The sequence below is a fragment of the Macrotis lagotis genome, chromosome 1 (assembly GCF_037893015.1).
Source record: "Macrotis lagotis isolate mMagLag1 chromosome 1, bilby.v1.9.chrom.fasta, whole genome shotgun sequence".
In the NCBI taxonomy this organism is placed as follows: domain Eukaryota; kingdom Metazoa; phylum Chordata; class Mammalia; order Peramelemorphia; family Peramelidae; genus Macrotis; species Macrotis lagotis.
The window spans coordinates 816,010,379-816,033,694 of record NC_133658.1 but is presented as its reverse complement, the minus strand read 5'-3'; the positions used below and the strand labels follow the sequence as shown (position 1 = coordinate 816,033,694).

General features: G+C 35.6%; 1 long non-coding RNA gene across 1 annotated transcript in view; it reads right to left on the bottom strand.

Annotated features, from left to right (window-relative positions):
* LOC141488778 (uncharacterized) overlaps positions 1-23,316 on the bottom strand; it is a 146,018-nt gene that overhangs the window by 117,729 nt on the left and 4,973 nt on the right. The window contains exon 2 of the long non-coding RNA XR_012468787.1: positions 15,524-15,588. This is a non-coding gene — a long non-coding RNA (uncharacterized LOC141488778). The remainder of the gene's footprint in view (positions 1-15,523; positions 15,589-23,316) is intronic.

The window sequence follows — 23,316 nt, the reverse complement described above, 5'->3', positions numbered from 1 at the left end:
TGTATATTTATGGCATATATGTGTATAAATACTATACATATATATCTGATATATGTATATATCACAGTACTAATATGTTTTCAGCATTTGTCATTTCAACATATGTTTCAACAAATGCTTCCAACATTTGTCATTTACTTCTTTTGTTATCCTTACTAGTCAGATTAATATATGGTAGGACCTTGAAGCTGTTTCAGTTTGAATTTCTCTATTAATTATCAAAGCATTTTTAAAAAATATCATTATTGACAGTTTAGATCAATTTCTTTGAAAACTACCTTTTAATTTGCAGAATGGCTCAGTCTTATAAATTCAAATCATTCCTTATATGCTTTGGATATGAGATCTTTATCAGGGAAATTTGTTCTAAAGATTTTCCTAGGAAACCAAGAACCTTCTTTCCTTCTAAGTTCAATTTGTTTCTATTTTTTCCTCTTTCTCTTTTGTTTCTATTCTGCTAGATTTCTATATTGAACTTATTTGCACAAACTCTTTTAGTTTTATATAGTCAAGAACTCAGGGGCAGCTAAGTGGTGCAGAGGATAAAGCACCAACCCTGGAGTCAGGAGAACTGAAGTTCAAATCCAGTCTCAGATGCTTATTGCCAAGCTGCGTGACCATGGGCAAGTCACCTAACTCTATTGCCTTAAATAAAAAAATAAAATAAAAAAAACTCATCTCCTATCTGTAGAGCTGAAAGATACTTTCTTGTTTTTGTAATTTGTTTATAATTTGAACTTTTGTATCTGAGCCTTATATCATTTTGGATTTTATCTCGTTATATATGCGAACTCTCTTCTTCCTGAATGTCCCCGACATTATCCTTTCCCAGTTCTCTTACCTTTGTGATTACTCATTCTGTGTGCTTTGGTGCTGTTTTTTTTTTCTGGTTCCTTATTATCCTACTGCTCCTCAAAAGCAAGGCTATTTGCTAGATTTTTGCTTTTCTTTATGTTCTTTCCTTTAAAAAAACACATCAACTCACTTGCGTTCAATTTCACCTCTATATAGATAAACTTACATATCTCTTAAAGTTATATCTCCATTTTCTTTGACTCTTAAACTCAATATGTTTAAAAGCTGAATTTACCATCTTTCTCCAAAAACCTGTTCCTCAGACCAGTTTCTCTGTTTCTGTTATTGGCACCATTATCCTTTCAATCACACAAGCTTAGAAACTTGTAATCATTTTTGATTATCACCTTTCCTTCATCTCACACATCTCATTAGTTGTCAGACTACCATTTTATCTTTCAAATTATCTCTTACACCTAGGCCCTTGTTTCTATTTCCATTGTAATTACATTAGTTCAGACCCTCAATTTTTCTGTCCAAATTATTGTAATATTCTTGCAACTAGTTTTCCTGTTCCTAGGCTGTTGTCTCTTCAATATATCATCCTTATCTCTACCCCAAATAATCTCAAAGTTACTACTATGATGTCATCACTAAAAACCTTTCCCTTTGTTTCTAGTTGTCTACTGAATATTATAGACTCCTGATTGTGATATTCAAAGTCCTTTACAATTTGACTTCACTATACTTTTCCAGTCTTATTTCATGTTGCACATTTTTATATGCTCAATAATCCAACCAATTTGGATTACTCTTTTTACGGTTGTTTCAGTCATGTCCAACTCTGTGATCCCATTTGGGGTTTTCCTTTTCCAACTCATTTGACAGTTAAGGAAACAAGCAAACATGGTTAAGTGACTTGATAGGGGGGGTATCACACAGCTAGCAAATATGAGATCAGATTTGAACTAAGGAACACTCATCTTCTTGACTCCAGAACCAGAACTCCTACATTGTGCCACTTAACTACTCCTTACTTTTTATACTCCATTCTTATCCTAATCTATTCTCTTTTGGTGCCTTTGCAGAAACCATATCTCATATTCATTTTTGTCTGTCTATAGTCCTACCTTCCTTCCTTGTAAAATCTAATCCAGATGCTGACATTTCTTTCAGAAGGTCTTTCCTCTTCCCTCCCCAACCCCCCTTGGAAAGACAATATAGCTCTTTCTTTGAATTTTTTAGGATACTTTTCTTGGACCTATCTTTTGCACTTATCTCACTCTTCTTTATAACAGAGTTATTTGTGTATTGCTCCTTTCCCCCATTAAAATTGAAAAGCTATTCCTGGTTCATATTCATCTCCTAATTATACTGCATCTCCTAGTAGTTTTGATTCTTAGTCTAGAGACCTTTCTACTATGCCTGGGGTTGACAAACCATATCTGACTAATGTAAAACCCATTCTGAGTTTGCAGACTGAATAAAAACAAACTTTGAATCAGGAGGTATATGATGTTCATTCTCTAGAATGATGCACAATTAAAAATCTGTGTACAAAGAGACAGATATATATATATATATATATATGTATATATATATATATATATATGTACACACATATACATGAACAATCCCCTATTTACAAATAAGTGGTGTTTTAATAGTTTGTTTTAAAATCAGTTTCCTAGGGACGGCTAGGTGGCAGTGCATAAAGCACTGGCCCTGGAATCAGGAGTACCTGGATTCAAATCTGGTCTCAGACACTTAATAATTACCTAGCTGTGAGGCCTTGGGCAAGCCACTTAACCCCATTTGCCTTCCAAAAACCTAACCCCCCCCAAAAAAACATAAAAAAAATCAGTTTCCTAAAATTCAGAATAATGTATATTGTTAACAGTAGTGTTGAAACTTCTAAGCTAATCCAGGAATTGTTAGTATATTGATAGTCTATAGTCTACAATACCTACAATATTATAACAATAATTTAAAAATATTTATATTAAACACTTACTATATGCAATATTCCCTCAGGTCCTAGAAGAGATGTAATGTTTAGGAAAGGAACATACCTTATGAAGTCCTACAGGAGTTGAGACCCCATACTAAGAGCATTAAAGAACCTAAACAATATATGCAATAATATTTTGATGGGGAAAATGTATTCAGAAATCTCCAAGGTAACAAACTCTTTCATCTCCCTTCCCTACAGAGTAATCTCTTCTATCTCCTACCCATTGATTAAACAAACAAGTCAATATTAAACAAAAACCATCGATTCTTCTGTACTTGCTCTCCAACACAAAGGAGGACTCCTTTAATAGTGGAGACTGCAGTATGTCAGAGCTACCTATAGATAGCTACCATGACCAAGCAGAGGCTCCAATAATATGTTGGGAGGGCAGGGAGTATATTATTAAGGAAACAGGCAGGAGATTCCAATGGGTTAAGGAATGAGGAACTAACTTCATGGTAGGGGTAAGGTATAGTGTGAAATAGGTCTCTATTTTTTCAATTAAGGCAACACTCTATCTCTCTATTTTCTCCTAAGGCAATCTCATCTTTTATGGCTTCAGTGATCATCCCAGTTTTCATTCATTTGATATCTCTGTCTAACCTTAAGTTCTCTTATGAACTTCATTTCCCACTCTACTTTGCCTACCCACAACTTGTCCTTGCCCCAGCCTATCATAGGTCATAGCTGAGCAGGTTCCAAGGCACTGATTATCACCCTTCCTGTTTGTGGAGGGGGGAGGAGAAGGGGAGGATATTACTTCTGGGAAGTCCCTCCACAGGGAACTGTTGAACAAACAAGTCAAAATTAGTAACCTGAGCTGAAGTAGAAATCAGGTCAAAACAAGAGACATTATTAATTCTTTTAAATGGACTTGCTGTCCAAAACAACGAATGACTCTAAGCAATGGAAAATGCCATTTTTTCCCAGGTATCCTGGGCTTGGTGCACCACTAATTGTGGGAGAGTGATAGAATGATTTCTGGGTAATTTCTTCTATCTAGTGTCCTTCCCATTCCAACAATTACTGGAACTGAACTCTGAGTTCCAGGTGTCAAATAATCACAAAGAATTCTTCCTGGTGGTGAGGGACGGTCCTGCAGGTATAGAAATGGTCTATATCTGCAAAAGCAGAACAGGGACTGATGAAAAATGGAGTAGATGCACATGAAAATAAGGAGATCTACTGGTATGCTTTCAGGTAATAGTGAAGTCTTGAAATTTGTAGAGTGGGGAATTCCACTGGAATGGGACAGAAAGTCAGCTTGTTATACATGTCCTTTACTCTTTCCCAGCTGTAAAGTATAAGCATTTGCTACTACATGGTTTGTAACACACTGTCTATCAATTAGATTCCTAACATGGTGATGTTGGCATTCTGTAGCTAGACAATTTTCTGGAAAATGGATTAAGGAGTTTCTCTTAATTAGCAATATTTTTTTCAGTTCCAGGCATTATAGGACATTAAATCTTAGAAACTTTTTTCCTTGACTATGCCTACTATCTTTGATTTTTTGATTGCATGATTAGCCTCTTAATTTGTCTCCTTGACTCTAGTCTTTCTCCATCTCCAATTCATTCTTTTAATTAAGGCAATGGGGTTAAGTGACTTGCCCAAGGTCATACAACCAGGCAGTGTCTGAGGTCATATTTGAACTCAGGTCCTCCTGATTCTAGGGCCAGTGCTCTATCCACTTCACCACCTAGCTGCCTCCTTCCAATTCATTCTTTATACATCTGTCAAAAACTCCCTAATTCATATTTGTAGCCTTACTATTCTCCTGCCCAAAATTCTTCAGTGGCTCCCTGCTGTCCAAAGGGAAAAAAAGATCAATTCCTTGGCCTTGAATCTGAAAAACTCCACAGTTTGACTCCAACCAATGTTTGCAGCCATATTTCATACTATTTTCCTTCATATAATCTTTGTTCTAGCCTCACTGGATGTGTAGCTGCCCCTGATTTTACTCTGATATCTCATACTCTGTGAATTGGCACAGGCCATATCTAATGCCTAGAATTCACATAAAAGAGAATGCATTGAATTTCCTCATCTCCACCTTTTGAAATCCTTAGCTCATGTATTACCTTCTCCATGAATCTTTCACTAATTTTTTCCAGTTGAAAGTATTCTCTCCCTCTTCATATTTTACTAAGATACCTTGGACTCTCATTTATCCCTATCATATCCCTATCATATTTATATCTGTGTCATCCTCCTGGCAGTAGAATATAACCTTTATGAAGGCAGGGACTAAGTTATTTCTCATTTTTGTATCTTTAATTCCTAGAACAATATCTTACAAATAGCAGGATTTGAATGATGTTTATTGAGTTGAACTCAAATAAGTGATTATTATGGAAATTTCAAGATGCATAGAGAAGAAAATGGGGAAAATATTTGGGTGTGGTGGTAAAAAGCCAGAAAGACCTTTCAGTCCTTATCTCTCTGAGGGAATAAAAATACCACCATTTTGTTATTTGGTCAGTTTCACATTCTTCATTACTCCACTTGGGGTTTTCTTGACAAAGATATTGGAATGGTTTGCCATGTGCTTTTCCAGCTCATTTTGCAGAAGAGAGAACTGAGGCAAACAGGGTTAAGTGACTTGCCCAGGGTCACACAGCTAGTAAGTGCCTGAGCTCAGATTTTAACTCAGGAAGAAAAGTCTTTCTGACTCTAGGCCCAGCACTGTATCCACTGTACCCCACCTAGCTGCCCTACTGTAGTAAAGGAAATACTAGACAAAGAAATAAGTTCTTTACTCTTTCTGGGGCAGCTAGGTGGGGTACAGTGGATACAGTGCTATGTATCACTGTGGAAAGAGCACTTGACCTTGGAATCAGGAGGACCTGAGTTCAAATTTGACCTCAGACACTTAATAATTGCCTAGCTGTGTGACATTGGGCAAGTAACTTAACCCCACTGTCTTGCAAAAAAAATAAAAATTAATCTATTCTGACTTGGCATTGCAATTAACACTGACCTGCATTGCATTGCTCAAAGTTATTGTTGATGATGTTTGTCTTTCATTCTGGAAGAAGACCATGATATCATGAATTGGATTTGAGTGAAGGGGTGCTGTGCTAAACCACTAGCTTCACTTCCTCCTCCTGGGTCTAGTTATCTGGATCCAGTGGCCAGATATGAATCAGGATGACTGGAGATGCTGTGGATGGGAGGCAATCATGATCACATGATTTACCCAGGTTAAATTTGAACTTGGGTCATCTGCCTGACTCTAGGATGGCTCTCTGACAACTGTACCACCTAGTTATCAAAGATATTAACTCACCTAAATGACCCTACCTCCATCTCGTTGTTCTGGAGCCATCAAAACTCATTGGCATCCATATTCCCACCCCATTATCTAAGTCTGGAAACTACTTGAAACTTGTAGATACTACCTCCCCTCATATTAGCTCTAGTTGACACAACAGTGGGTCCCTGCCCTGATCTGAAAGGATTTATTCTTTTGAGTTCCCACCCCTCATACAAGCCCCGATGACCAAAGTAATGAATCTCTTCCCTGACATGAAAGCTTTCATCTACAAACCTCATCTCTGCTCTCTGGGTTACTGCCCCCCATTGAAGTATCCCTAATTATCTCATTTTGCCTTCCTTTTAAAATTTTCTCTCTCCTCAGTGGAGGTCTATCTTAGGAAAGTCAGCCCATTCCTGGGTAGCATGATTCCCCAAATAAAATCTCATATTCCTATACCTCTAATGTGCTGCAGTTCTGCTAGGATCAGTCCAGTTACACTTCATAACTGCCCTTTTACTTTTCCTTCTTCACTGCTTATCCTCTGCTGTTCCAGCTAGTCTCCACTTTCTTGCTCATCCCCTCAGATAATCAGCCCACCCTCTTTATTTTCTCTCTCCCTTGGCTTCTGCTAACCCACAGCAATACATAAAAAAAAAAACCCACCTTTTTTGTCCCTAAATACTTCTGGGTCAGAGCCGGTTTTTTCCTTTTGTGAATTTGTTTTCACATTCTGAAACTAGACCACACCTCAATAGTTTTAGACTTCATCATTAACACCTCTTTAATCTTGATAGAAACTGTCAGTTGTTAATACAGTATGAGTACATATTTCATTTTTTTTTAGATTTTTTTCAAGGCAATAGGGTTAAGTGGCTTGCCCAAGGCCACATGGCTAGGTAATTATTAAATGTCTGAGGTTGGATTTGAACCCAGGTACTCCTGACTCCAAGGCCGGTGCTCTATCTACTGTGCCACCTAGCTGCCCCATATTCCATATTTTTTCAATTGTAAACATTTGGTGATAGGATTCTGGAAATATTACTGGAAGGTGGAAAGAAGAAGAGGGAAAATCCAATGTAAAATGTAAGAGAGGATCTGACTACTCAATAAGAAAATGTCTGCTACTCACTAAACTCCAGGTCTCCCAACTGCCTCAAGGATATAATATTAACTCAGTTTGATCTTTTAAGACCTGGCTTCAGCCTACCTTTTTCTCTAGTCCAGTATGCTCACAAATGCACTCCTCTGTCTGGAATGTACTTTCTCCTCATTTTCACCCCTAACTCTTTGAATCTCTTATTTATTTCAAGACTCAACTCAGACACTACCTTCTACCACTGGGTTGTCTTTCCTGATTCCCCCAGCTCTGACTGTAGCCCTCTCTAAATTACTTTATATTTATTTTCTGTATGTTCTTATTTTTGTGCATGCTATTCTCCTTGAGAACTGGGACAGAACATTGCACAATAAACTTAAATTCTTGTTAATTGAGGGAATCATCTAAAGAATAAAAAGAGCCATCAAAGTTGAGTTTCTTAGACATGGTCAGGGTAAGAAAGAACAGTGTCCCTGATAAGCTATATCAGACAAGGTAAATCAGACATTATTATCCCTATTATTTTGGAATAATGATAATAATAAATCCTTACATTTATGTTGCATCAATAATTGCAAAGTATTTCAACTGAGGAATAGCTGTGATTGCTGATTTCTTTTCCTATTGAATTTTCAAATAATTATCTCATTTGATCTTCCTAAGAACATTGTGAGGTAAATAATGAAAGAATTAACACCCACATTTTGAATATGAAAAAATATATCTCAGCAAGGTTAATTATGAGATTTATCTTTCAGGTTGAAAAAGATGACCTCTGAAGCACTTTCTAATTCTGGGATCTTATGATTCTATTACTTAATAAGTTTCAGAAAAGGTGCCTACTAGCAATATAGAGAGTCTTCTCATCCAAATAGTTCCTATATCAATGAACTCACCCATTGGTCTCTTTCTCCCACTCTTCTATTACTTGCCCAAGGCCATACAGTTTACAAGCCTGGACACTCCCATTTTGAAGTGATAATTCTTTCCCCTATCTCTCCTTATTCTAAGTGACTCCTAGGCACAACATATTCTTACTTGCATCACAGCTATTTATCTACATGACAACTTCTTTTCAAATGATATATTCCCCAAGGGAAAGGACTATACAGTTTTTCATCTTTATTTCCTAGCACATTGAACATAGTCCAGGCTTAATAAATATTATATGAATTGAATTGAATCAAATTCTTGGGCCTCAGTTTTAAAACCTGTAACTCAATTCCATAAACATTTATTAAACACCTACTTAAGTGTTGATTTAGAATCTAAATTGAACTGAGGTAGGACAAAGAAAAAGCATGAAATGTTGGAAAGAGACCCAGACTAGGAGTCAAAAAAGTAGGACATTATATTATCCTTTAACTAGCTGTGTGCTCTTGGTCAGTTACTTCACCTCTTTGGGACCTTGGGGTTTTTCTGTAAATTTAGGGTTTGGGAATAGACTACTAATGTCTCCTAGTTCTATAATTTTAGGTTGTTGACTCCCTGGTGAAAAGGTCTTGTGAGTCATGACCCCTGGGCCCAAATCTCAGCTTCAACATTAGCCGTGTAACCTTAAGCAAGTTCCTTTACCCCTTTAGGCCTCAGTTTCCTCATTGGAAAATATATAATCTCAAGATTTCATTTTTTGAGTTCCTACTCTGTAACATGGGAAGAATGGTACTTATATTATCTGGTTCACAAGGTATAAACTCTAAGATGTTAAAGAAATATTATTATCTTGCATTTATTCCTTATTTGCATTTTGCTTTTCCTTTTTTTTTTTGTTTCCTAGTAACTTTTCCTCTTGAAAAATTCCAAACTACTTCTCAGCTAAACTAACATTTAAAAACAGTAGGAAGATCTGAATGTTCTTTGAAGTCTAGTGGGGTGGTAGCCCAAGTCCTTATTTCCAAGATAAAGGGAAAGGAAGAAACAAACAAACATTTATTAAGCTAAGCATTGGGCTAAGTATTTTATAAATATTATCTCAGTTGATCTGAAGTTAAGTGAAGTCAATTCATTAAAGATGGAAAAATTTAGGGTAGAGCTGTGAGTTAAGAGAATTAACTATAATTGCTGATTCTCTCCCCACTTAAGAGATTTCCCATTAAATCCTTAAATGATGCTAGTAGGGGATTTCTTCCTTTACCCACAAGTAAGCCTGGTCCTACTAAGTATTTGTCTGAGTAGTATGTTCAAATATCTCATAATGCTCATTACATTGCAACATAGCTCAAATTTATTAACAATAGCTAGAATTATTCTAATGACTTTATCCATTTCATTCATTAGTCTTTTATTTTTAAGAGAGAATAGAGCAACTTTTAACAAACATAAGGATCAATAGAGAAGGTAAAGTTTGGAAAAAGGATTGTTCAGTGGATTAGAGGGGGAAGAAAGCTTTCTTAAGTAAGGGGGGGGGGAATGCAAATTCCTTCCAAGCAAATAAAATCTGTTCATAATTTTTTTTTATAAATCGATGAAAAGATTGAGTAAAATCTCAATTATTTGAACTCCTTTTAGCCAGTACTCTCAATTAGTCCATATGTTGACCCACCTCAATTCCATTTTTTAAAAGAAAATAGACAAATAAGAAAACAAAACAATCTCACAGTAGAGATTGAAAAAAAGGAGAAACTTTCTAAATATCTTCTAAAGGGAATATATATTTGATACCCTTAAGATTATCATTCTAATAATCTGAGGATCATAAATAAAGAGTTTAGAGGGACTTTAGAAGTTATCAAATCCAGCTACTTCATTCTATAGAGATACAGAGAAGTTGAGAAGATTGCCCAGAGTCACAAAGCTAGTATCTCAGATAGGATCTGAGCTCAGGTCTTGACTCCATGACCTTCACTCTAACTATGCTACCCAGCCATTCCAATTCTCTAATTCTACTCTGTTCTTAACTTCAGGAAATACTCTTTAAGATTCACAGTCATCTGAGAAATATAAATTATTTCAGTAGTCTATTACTAAGGTAGAAAAGCAGAAACATATTCCTTAGAAAGTCTTTCAATAATAAGCTGTGAAACAAAAGTTGATTTTTGCTAAGATAAAGAGCTACAAAAGTACTTTTGAGATTACCAAATCCCATTTCTTCATTTTGCATAAGAAACTGAGACCTAGAAAGCTTAAGTGATTTGTCCAAGTTTACACATAAACAAAAGAGCAGAGAGAGAATTCAAGCCCAAGCTTTCTAATGTCCACTCCAGTGTGTTTTTTCATTGCAAATACCATACTGTCTCTCAATTAACCAGAATACTTCATTTCCCAAGCTCTGTGGTTAGCTGAGGTTTTATGTAGTTGAAAAAAATTACAGAATTTTGAGTTAGAGCAAACTCATTCCCTAGTCTATTTGGCCCTTAGCCTATTGGATCTGAGTAGGAATAAATATAGGGATAACTGTAGACAAGCCATTTCCAGAGACTCATTACACAAAAACTATTCAGAGGATTGTTTATTTAACTAGACTATGGAAAAAATTTCTGCAACCAAAAAGTTTACTTATTTACATTTAGGATTAATAATTAACCTTCAAGATCCTTAATAATGTTTTTTTAAGTAGGTCAAAATCTTTTTTTTTTTTCTAGAAAGCATAGACTACACAGTAAGCCAATTTACTTAATTTTGTTTGGTATATTCGACAGCATTTTTCAGTTAACATATTTCTTTTCATGCCAAGTACTGCATTTTTCATTTCCCACAAAATCAGGACAAACTGTACATCTCCCACTGTGTCCAGGGTTGATCTGGCTAAATGTCAACTATGTTAATTTGTATAAAGAAAACAGCAGCCCTATTTTTAATCTGATTTTAAAATCCCACAAACAATTTAAAGTGATTTCTGTGCAAAGTAACTTAAATTGTACATGAAACTAGGCATATTTGTTTTTCTTCTGCTTTTACTGTGGCATATAGAAATGCTACAATAATCTTGGGACCTGTTAGTATCTACATTTTAATTACAATTTTAGAGGGCTAATTTGGTGGTCCAAAGTCTCTCTGAACTGCCAGTTGGGATAAATGTGATTTAATTTGGGGTGGTAGATATACAAAATAATCTGGAAAATTAATAAAAAGAATGCCAAGTTTGAAATTTTGTCTTCCATATTTAAAATTGGTTTGACCTTAAAAATTACCCAAGAATGAACAGATTATATATTTTTATTGTTTCAGTTAGTTTAGATGTGGGAGGGGGACCTGGAGATATAAAAGAATTAAGGTATTGAATTTTGATAATGTATTTGAACAATAATAAGCTTCCAGAGAAATCTTCAGTATATATCAATTATATTAAATTCCATATATTTATTTTATATTATATTCAACATATTAGCATATTAGGCATCTCAGTGGCTCAGTGGACAGAGCACTGGACTTGAAGTCAGGAAGACCTGAGTTCAAATCCAACTTCAGATATTTACTAGTTGTTTGACCCTGGGCAAATCACTTAATCTTTGTATGCCTTTTTTCCTCATCTGTAAAGTGGTAATAACACCTACCTCCCACAGATGTGAAGATAATAGCATAATATTTGTAAAGTACTTTGCAAGTCTTAAAAAGCTATATAAATGATTATTATTATATTAATCATCATGGTAGAAGATGACCCAGTGGATAGAGTGCTGGATCTGGAGTCAGGAAGACCTGAATTCACAAATGACCTCAGATGTTTTTACTGTGTGACCTTGAGCAAGTTGTTTAATCTCTGTGCAAAATGGGGATAACTTCCTAGTAGAGTTGTTGTGAGGATCAAATGAACTAATATTTGTAAAAAGGTATTAGCACAGTGTTTGTCACATAATAGGTGCCGCTAAAATGCTTATTCCCTTCTAGTGTTGCTATTATTAACATTATTATTGTTATTAATATTAATTATATTCCCTAATTAACAGACAAGATAAAATGACTGAATGAATCTGGGTTGTTATTTTTATTTTTCTTTTCCTTTGGGGCAGCTAGGTGAATAGAGCACTGGCCCTGGAGTCAGGAAGACTTGAATTCAAATCCAACATCAGACACTTGGCACTTATTAGCTGTATGACTTTGGGAAAGTCACTTAACTCTGAATGATTCACATCCAGGGCCATATCAAATTTTCCTGATTCATATCTGGCCACTGGACCCAAGATGGCCCCGGAAGAGAAAGTGAGGGTGATGACTCAGCACAGCACCTCCTCACTCAGATCCAATTCATGTCCATGTTGAGACCTCATCTCTGATGTGATGATCTTTTTTGGAGAATGAAGGATAAATAACAACAACAATAGATTTCTTATACAGATTATGAATGTGTGATAATGTTAAAGCTTCACTTTAAAGTTTATAATATTTTTTGTGCAGTATGCACACATTGCCTTATTGGCAATCATCAGTGCTTATCCTCCCACCATGATGAATCTTGATGAGGTCGAAGAAAAATTTTATGAAGACCTGGAGATCCTTATCATCAATGAACTAAAAATGGACAATTTTATAATTCTGGATGATTCTAATACTAGAGTAGGCTCAGATTATCAGACAAGGCAGAGAGTCCTTGGGAGGAAAGGAATGGGAAAAAGCAACAGCAATGGTCAATTAATACTGAAGACTTGTGCATCTCATGACCCTCTCTTCTCAAATACTGTCTTCCATTTACCTAAATATAATAAAACTTTGAGGATGCACCCTTGTAGTAAACATTGGCATCTAATAGTCTATGTGATTGTAAAGAGAAGAGACAGAGAGGATATGAAAATGATTAAGGCAATATGTGCTACAGTGCGCTGGACTGAGCATAAACTTAACCTTTCCAAGATAAAAATTCAAATTCAATGGAAGTAGTGGCCCCAAGGCAAAATAACTACAAGAAGAATTAATGGTCTCTTTTCTGAGCACTTTTCTGAGTTGGATCAGTTTGTTGCTAACTTGGAGGGAAAGTTGAACAGAGGAGCAGAAAAGGAGTAGGCAATTTGGTGTACAGCACCACATTTTCCCATTCGGGTCAGAACACAAGCAAACATAAAGACTAGTTTCATGAAAATGATGGAGAAATATAGAAACTGCTAGAAGAAAAATGTAGGTTTACCAGCAGGGTAGTTCATCCATTTTTAAGAAAGCAGCATTTAATTCCATCAAAAGCAAAGCTTAGAGAGAAGGAGAATTCTTGACTCCAGAGGAAGGCAAACGAAATTCAGTTTTATGCTGATAGTAACCATTCGAAGAGCTTTTATGATGCCTTGAAGGCTATTATTGTGTCAAAGATCTATGGTAAATCTCAACTACTTAGTGCTGACGGCTCCACATTGATTAGTGATAGAGACATGATCCTGGAGAGATCTATAATGTTCTCAACAGATCCACCATCAATCCATGCTGAAGCCATTGACTGTTTACTTCAGGTTGAAGTCAATCCCTCCCTAGCTAAAGTTCCAACTAAAGGAGAGATTTGGAATGACATCAAACTCTTTTCATGTGGCAAAGCATCCATTCCAGCTGAGATTTACAAGATGGGGGGGGGGTATCCACTGCTCATACAAAAGCTAGCTGAAATTGTCTAGGTTATATGACAGGAAGAGGTTATCTGCCCAGGTGTTCAAGGATGCCTCCATTGTCCATTTTTTTTTTAAGGTAAAGCGACTAGATGGTCCTGTGATAATCATGGGGGTATTTCTCTCTTAGTCACTGTTTACAAGATATTTGCTAGAGTCCTCCTTAAAAGGTTAATCCTTCATCCTGGAAGATGGTCATTCTCCTGAGGGCCAGTGTGGCTTCAGAAAGAGTGGAGGAACAGTTGATATGGTGTTTGCTGCCCAACAACTTCAGTAGAAATGCCAGGAGCAGAGCAGAGGTCTGTATATAATATTTGTAGATCTGACCAAGGCCTTTGATATTGTCAATTATGAGGGTTTATGGAAAATTTGGTTACCCAGAGAAGTTCATCATTATTGCATGTCAATTTCATGATAGCATGCTTGTGTGGGTTCTGGAGAGTGGATGATGCTCTCATACTTTCCCAGTCACCAATGGAGTAAAAGAAGACCATGTGTGCTTTATTTTATGCTTTTTAAAAAATATTTTATTTCTTTATTTTTCCAATTACATGCAAAGATAGTTTTCAACAATTATTTTTTGTAAGGTTTTGAATTTTACATTTTTCTCCCTCCCTCCTTTCTCTCCCTTCTCCCCTAACAGAAAGTAATCTAATATAGGTTATACATGTAATAACTACATTAAACATATATATATATCCATATTAATCATAATGTAAAGAAAGGACCAAATAAAAAACATAATACATATATCAAATTTGAAAAATTGAAATTAGTAAGCTTTGGTCTGCATTCAGACTCTATAGTTCCCTCTTTGGATATGGATAGCATTTTCCATTACAAGTTCTTTAAACACTGTCTGATTATGATGAGCAAGTTCATCATAGTTGATTATCACACCTAATGTTGCTATTAGTATGTACGATTTTCTGATTCTACTTACTTCACTCAGTATCAATTCATGTAAGTCTTTCCAGACTTTTCTAAAATCCCAACCCTCATGATTTCTTACAGAACCAATAGTGTACTCCAACACATTTATATACCAGAATTTGTTCAGTCATTCCCAATTGATGGGCATTCCTTCAATTTCCCATTCTTTGCCACTATATAGAGCTACTATGAATATTTTTGTACTTATGTTTTTTTTTTTTTACCCTTTCTAATGATCTCTTTGGGATACACACCTAGTGGTAGTATTGCTAGATTGGGCATAGTTCCAAATTGCTCTCCAGAAAGGTTGAATCAGTTCACAATTTCACCAACAATGTATTAGTGTCCCAGTTTTCCCAAATCCCTTTCAATATTGACCATTTTCTTTATCATATTGGTCAATCTGATAAGTGTGAGGTGGTACCTCAGAGTTGTTTTAATTTGCGTTTCTCTAATCAATAATGATTTAGAACATTTTTTTAATATGACTATAGATAGCTTTAATTTCTTCATCTGAGAACTGTCTTCCATCCTTTGGCCCTTTATCAGTTGGGGAAATTTCAGGCTTTTTTGCTTGATGTTTTCAGTAATTTTGTCAAACACCTTCAAATGAGGATGAACCCAAAATCAAGGCTAGCAGCCTCACTGATAGTAAATTCCTCAACTTGTACAGACTACAAACAAAGACTAAAGTGAAGGGAATATTAGTGCATGTTTTTTTTCTTTGCAGATGATTGTGCATGCAATATAGCCTCTGAAGCTGAGATGCAATAAAAATATGGATTGATTCTCCGCTGCTTGTGCTAATTTTGGCCTAACAGTTAACACCACACCATTTATACATGGAACCATCAGTTACACCAAATGGAGAAGTTTTCAATACTGTGATTAAGTTCACTTACCTTGGCACTCTACTTTCCAGGGATATGAAGTTGACACATTACCAGAGCTAGTTCAATGTTAGACTCTAAAGGAAAGTGTGGGAGAGAAAAGGTATTAGAATGATTACTAAACTGAAGATCTACATAGCTATTGTGCTGACATCATTGCTATATACTTATGAAACCTAGACAGTATACTAGTGTTATGCCAGGAAACTGAATTGCTTCCATTCCAATTGCTTTAGAAAGATTCTGAAGATCACTTATCAGATAAGATAAGTAAACTGCCCAAGTATTGAAACTTTACTAAAGAAAGTGCAGTTCTGATGAGCTGTTCAAATGTCATTTATTCAATTTATTCAATTTCAATTCAATTCAATTCAAATTATTCAATTTATTCAATTATTCAGTCAATTATTCAAATGTCAAATGTACATTTGCCAAAAAAGACTATTTTATGGAGAACACATATAGTGCAAGCAATTCCCAAGGGAGTCAGAAGAAGTGATGATACCAGGCCACCCTGAAGGTCTCTTAAGAACTTTGGAATTGATTGTGCAACATGGGAGACACTGGCAGAGGACTTCCCAGTTTGGCATATTCTCATCAGAGAAGGTACTGTGCTCTATGAGCAAAGTTAGAACTGAAATGGTTCAAAAGAAAAGAGAGATGTGCAAATTTAGAGAATTTACCCCAAATGATCACATGAACTATTTGTGCCTGTGATAGAGCATTCTGAGCTCATATTGGTCTGATCAACCACAGTAGGTCACACTGTAACTTGACCCTAACATAGTGATATCATTTTGATCCTCTTCAGGAATGAAGGACAATAACCAAACAACATGTTATTTTATTTGAATCTCACAACAACACTATAAGTGAAGAATTTATAATTACTTTAGGAAGATATACTACATTTCCCCATGTATAAGACGCACCCTTTTTTTTTAAATTTGGGATCTAAAAACTGGGAGCATCTCCTACAGTGGTTATGGATTTTTTTTTACTTGCATTTCCTGATTTTTTTGAGCTTATTGTCTTTGCACTCATTGTTTTGTATTTGTTACTGGCATATTAGGATATGTTTTGCCATGTTCTACCCAGCAATGGCTCAGAAAAGGTTTTTGTACAGTGCTGAATTCAAGTTCAAAGTGATCCAGTTTGCTAAAGTGAATGGATATTATGCTGCTGAACCTAAATTTGGTCCTCCTCCAACTAAGAAAACAATCTGAGACTGGCTATGGGAAGAAGAAAACCTACTGAAAACTCTGAGGCAGAAGGCCATGAGAGGCAAGTCAGCCAAATAGCCTGATTGAGAAAGAGAACTGAAGACATAGATTGAAGAGCAAAGGATCATTGGGATTCCCATGTCCACAAAGATGGATCAGCAGGAAGCAAGAAGAATTTCTGATGAAAAAGAAGTGACTGATTTCTATGGACACAATTGGTGTTTCAGGTTCATGAAACAGAATAGACTAAACATACATCCATGCACCCCAGGGAGTGCTTGTGGTCAACCACAGACCAGAGCACAGAAAGGAGAGCAATCAGAGCCTCTCCTAAGACAGTGATCTGTCATCCTACACAGATGAGGACAAGCTAATGGATGGGAGTTTTGATAGTGATGAAGAGTTGTATGAATTTTATGATGAATAAAATTTGAATTCAATAACTTCATGTAATACACGTTTTTTTTCAAATTTCAGGCCCCAAAATTAAGGTGTATTTTATACATGGAAGCATCTAATACATGGAGAAATATGGTATACATGTAACAGAATATTATAATTAAGACATGAGTCTTAATGATGAGTATGAAATGCTATAAAAATAGAAAGTCCTCACTGAAATATTGTAAAGCAAACAAAATAGTACATACTGACTACAAACCATATAAAATAAATGGAAATGAATGAGGGAAAAAAAAAATCCTGATGGACTGTGTAACTAAAAAAGTTGTGATATTTTACTTATGCAAATGAATTACTCAATGGTAAACAGTTACTATCCAAGTTTCATTAGTTGTATTTAGAATTTGAAGGGACTCCAGAGACTGTCTAATACAAAGCAGGAATCTCTGTTGTAGTAGGTGGATGAGAATAGACCACATTGCTTTCTAAGCACCCTTCTCCCATCATTACCAGACTTCCAGAAACCCCAAGAAAATCCATTTCATTCTGTGTAGCATCTAATACTTTGGAAAATTTTCCTTATGGTGAACCAAAATATCCAGTATTACTTCATTGTCCATAGAATTTCTTTGGAATCTAAAAATAAACCAAAAAAAAAGGGGGCGGCTAGGTGGAGCAGTGAATAGAGCACTGACCTTGGAGTCAGGAGTACCTGGGTTCAAATCCGACCTCAGACACTTAATAATTACCTAGCTGTGTGGTCTTGGGCAAGCCACTTAACCTCATTGCCTTGAAAAATCTAAAAACAAACATAGAAGTTCTTTGGAGGACCAACAGAAATGTCTAATACCTCTTCCATAGGGTTGTTATTTATGTATTTGAAGATCATGTTTCTTCTACAACTCCTCCAGGCAAAGTACCCCAAACCCATCCAACATATCACTATATGACATAACTCGTGTATAATACTAAGCAATAAAAAGCAGAAAATGGCTTTGTGTACCATCACAAATGTTTGTAGAGATAGACAAATTGCACCCCTTTTCTTCTCATCCATGTTTTTACTTTAATAACATTCAAGGAAATTAACATGTCCAGGTGCTTGTTGTCAGAGAAGGCATAAAAGATGTAGAAGTGTAGAAGTGAAAAGATTTGATCTTAATCATCTTTTTTCTCTCTAAATTGTGGGGGAAAAGGTGTGTGTGTGTGTGTGTGTGTGTGTGTGTGTGTGTGTGTGTGTGTGTGTGTGTGTGTGTGATCAATACAGTCTGTATCTGGGATAGGAAAGAAGAGATAGAAAACACTTGCCTAAACCTAGCTAGAGATAAGGACCAGGATTCTTCCCATGTTGAAAAGGTCAGAAAAAAAGAAAAAATGACAATTGTTTCCTGAGCATCATGTATTGGTGGCACCTAAGCAAAGATCTTAAGGTATGTAAAAATTCTAGATCTAACAACAGGCCAGGGCTAAGCATATGTACATTGAGTGCAGGAGGGGTCAGCAGGGAAGTCAGGGTAGGAGAGATAAGAAGCATCAAAGAGAGGCTTAAAGGGACTTGTATTTTGAATTTTGGATTGGAGAATTTAAAGTTGGGAAGGGTTCCAGAGAGGTTACAAGATTTCCCCAAGGTCGCATTTAGGGAGTAGCAGAGCCTGAATTCAACTCCAGATCCTCTGATGTCAGACTTTCCACCATCATGCTGCCTTTAAAATTTTGCAGCTTTGGTGGAGTAGGCAGAAGAAGACAATAGGAAGCTTTCAGAAGAGTTGTATGAAGTAATTTCATAAGAAATGCATTCCTCAAAAGAAGGCAAGCTAGAGGCATAGAAAATAAATTCCTGGGTATTTGGGGTAGAAAGCTGTTGTGCCCTACATATATTTGGAAGATGGCTCTAGGCATAAAGGTATAGTTTTAGAAGAGACACATTTTCTTTTCCATATATTTTTCTTTCACTTTCTTACTTTTATCACTTGAACATTTTGTATTCTTAGTTTGGTTTCCAAAATCTCTTGATTAGACCTATTAGTGAGTAGTGCTTATACTATGTATATTCATTTAAATTTTAATTTAACGCAATTCAACAAAATCCAAATAGAAGCTGCTGCAAATATTTGCTCCTGCTGTAACCCATTCTACAATATATCTTTTCATATTTGGAGCTTGCCCCATGCTCATTTCTACTCCTTACTTCTATTGTTGGAGTTGTCCACTTCTATAGTCAGTGAAAACCTTTGGTTTTCAAATTGATGATAAAAGTGAAAAATAATTTCCTAAGAAACTAGTCTATATAAAAATGACCACTGTCATTTGTATGTATGATAGATACTCGTCATACTGAATAATATAGGTATCTCCCCTGTGTGCTTCACAGAAGTTTAGTACTGGTGCTGCTATGGTATTACATGAAATGCTTTCAGAAAATGGCAAAAGATGGCAAATTCTTGAACAATAAAAACTGTATATTGTTGGATTTTTAAAGACAGTAGTAGTCATCCTGATGTGTAACTGAGTTGTGGGAAGAAAACTTTTTTCAAACCATCTAAAGACCTATCTATCTAACCACCTAAAGACCTGTCTTTGTCTATCTCATTTGGCAATTTTTTTGGACGAATTATACATTAGGGTAACAACCATGTGTCTCTAAAATGGCTAATTGTAGTGCCATGGCAGGTTGAGTTGACCATTCAATTCTAAATTTAAAATTCCTTATAATTTTCTTAGAATCATTTCTAGGAAGCTAAAATTTGTTGTGACAGTTCTTAGCTCAAAAAATGATCCTTTTTTTTTGTTTGTAAATCCTGATGAAAACACACTGATTTTTTCTGTGATTTAAATGACCATGGGGAAATGAACAAGGGCTGAAAGAGAAATGAGAGATCTTTTCATCTATTCTGCCTTCAGTAAGAAACTTATTTGACTACTTCAGATGTTAGAGAATCTACTTGGTTTTAAAATATCTGTAGAAAAAAAATTCTTGGATCTTAAGTGATAACTCATTACAATACTTATTAACTTTCATTGTTTGGAGGTTATTTCTTACGGGTATCCTAGATTTTACGAGCTTAATTTTTCTTGTTCTGGACTTAATGGAGATTAAAAAGAACAACAATCCTGTTGCCTACCTTCTATATTAAAATCCTTTCTAAACCGCGTCCTTATTAAGTCATCATTTTAGCTCCTACTTCTGGTTTAGTTCCACTGAATTGGGGTAAACAATATTTATAAGACTGTCCCAGTTTGGAAAAGAGCAGTATTTTCACAGTATCCCAGAGCTGGAAGTTAGAGGCCATTTAGCATAAACTATCCTTGGTTAAGAATGGCCTCTATACCACATCCTGACAAGTGATCATCAACTTCTGTTTGAAGTCCATCAATGTCACTTGAAGGTCACCACTTCTCAGACCAGCCCATTTCTTTTTTGGAACAGCTTTAATTGTTAGGAAGTTTTTTCCTTCTGTGATACTTCAATCTGCTTCTTTATAGCATCTACCTCTCATCTAGATGTATCACACTACTGGTCTGACCAGAACAGAGAACTATAAGATTATCATCTCCCTCATTCTGAAGACTGTATCTCTCTTAATGAAGCCTAAGAACATTTTTTTTAAAAGATGAGGGACCTGCTATATCACGCTATTATTTAAAATTGAACTAAACCTCAATTTTTTTTTTTCAAATTAGAAGTTTTTTAGTCAAGCCTTCTTGTACTTGGGTGGTTGATTTAGTGAACACATTTTATGGCGTTTTTTAAAAATTTTATTTATTTAAGGCCACAGGCTTCTTAAGTGGCTTGCCCAAGGTCACATAGCTGGGCAATTAGTGTCTGAGGCCAAATTTGAACTCAGGTCCTCTTGAATCCAGGGCCAGTACTCTATCCACTGCACCATCTAGTTGCCCCTTTATGTTTTTTTCTTATTAAATGTGAGAAACCTTTTTCAATCCAGGAATACCATTCCATAGAATTTCTAGGAATGAATAGGGTAGAAAGTCAGTAGTAAATTTTTTATTAGTTATTTTGTCTCAAACTACTATATTTACATATGGCACACCTTAATTTTTTTTATGGTCATCATATGTTCTTAGATTAGATGGAGTCAATGAGGTCATCACTGTTACTAATGAAAGATGGTGGAACCATTGGAACACACATGACTGCTTTGCAGAGTCATAAGGCAAAAGAAAAATAATCTTGAATGTCATATAATTTATACCCAGTTGATAACTAAGAAATGACTTCTTTCTGCCCTGACACCATCCATACTGGAATAAAGTCCATGTTGTTTAATCATTGTGTGATATCCAATAGAGACACAACAGAGATAAAATATCTCATCTGATATTCATAAATCAATTGTATCCATTCTTCAGGATGTCAGGTTAATCCTTTTCATGTTCTCTAGATGATATTCTCTCCCTTAAAGTATCATATTCAGTGCCTTGTTGTGGCATGGAGGTGACCTTGGGTTCTCAGTCAGGGATATATTGGTAAATGTTTAACAACCTCTTCTCTGGGGAAAACATATATGCACAACACACCTTTAATTTTTATCTCTATTATTATTTTCTTTATCACTTTTGTAAGTCTAGAAAACCAACAAAACAATAAATCAAGCCCTGGTTTGTAGCATTTGGCAATTTCTTTTTTTATATATTTTTATTTATGTGTTTTTCCAACATGTAACAATAGTCTTTGTCAATCTTTTTTTTTCCGCAAGGTTTTGAGTTTTACATTTTTCTACCTTCTTCCCTTCCTTCCCCATATCCCCATGACAGAAAGCAATCTAATAAAGGCTCTACATGTATAATTATGCTAAACATAGAGTCATATTAATCCTATTGTGAATCAAATCCAAACGGAAGGAACCCCCCCCAACATAATATATAATACAACTTTTAAAAATTAAAGATGATAGCTCCCTTTCTGGATATGCATGGTATTTTCCATCACAAGTTGTCTTTGATTATTTATACTGCTGAAATGAGCAAGTCCATCATAGTTGGTCATCACTCAATGTTGGTGTTAGAGTGTATATTATTCTTCTGGTTCTGCTCATTTCGTTCATCAGTGAATAATGTAAGACCTACCAGGCTTTTCTTAAGTCCTATGCTTCATGATTTCCAACACATTTACATACCACAATTTTTCAGTCATTCTGTAATTGATGAGCATCTCCTCATTTTCCAGTTCTTTGCCACCATGAAAAAAAATGCTATGAATATTTTTATACCTGTGGGTTTTTTTTTAACCCTTTTTCATGATCTCTTTATGGCTGGGTATCATTTGGCAATTTCTAATGGTTAGATACTCATGGAGAAAATTTAGCAATTAGATTTCAGCTTAAGTTGGCTCTAGCATATCCCTGCTCTCATGTATATCAGTGGAATACAAGGTCTGGCCAGTCCTACAAAGTTGAACAGGTTTTGATTATGGGTTTAGTGATAACAGATTGTAGATGTGTTGCCCAATGACTAATCTCACTAGGTCTGAAGGTACAAATTTATTGTCTCTTTAATTAGATCATGAGCTCCTTGAGGGTAAGGATTGTTTCTTGCCTTATTTTGTATTTCTAGCTTTAACACAGAACATTGCAAATACTTAAATATTTACTGATTCACTGACTACTCATCTATCCATCAAGAAACATATTGTTTACTATTTGCTATGTTTTTGAAATAAAATGAAATATCTCCTATACTAAAGGCATTTACAATCCAACTATGATATGGCTAGGTATATAGAAATTAGATAAAAAATAATTTGAAGAAAGGGATACACTACAAGAAATGCTTCATGTAGAAGGGGCCGCCTAAGATAAACCTTGAAAGCAACTGTCAGTTCTAAAAGATGGAGGCAAAGAGGCATTTTTCATTTCAAGCATGAGGTAACAACAGTGAAAAAGCATGGCAGTTGACAATGGAATACTGCATAAGAAATAAGAAGGGCAATGACTTTACCACAAAAGTGTAGAAAGGTAAGAGTTGGCAAAGTAATTTCAACCTATCATGAAGAGCTTTTAAAAGCCAAACACTTAAGTATAGATTTTATCCTATAAGCAATGAATCATTAGAGTATATACTAAGTAGGGCAATGACATAAGACCATCTTGACATCTGGACACAAAGCTGACCTTGGCAGCTGTTTGAAGGAGGGTTGAAGGCTTGAAGGGAGACAAATTAGGA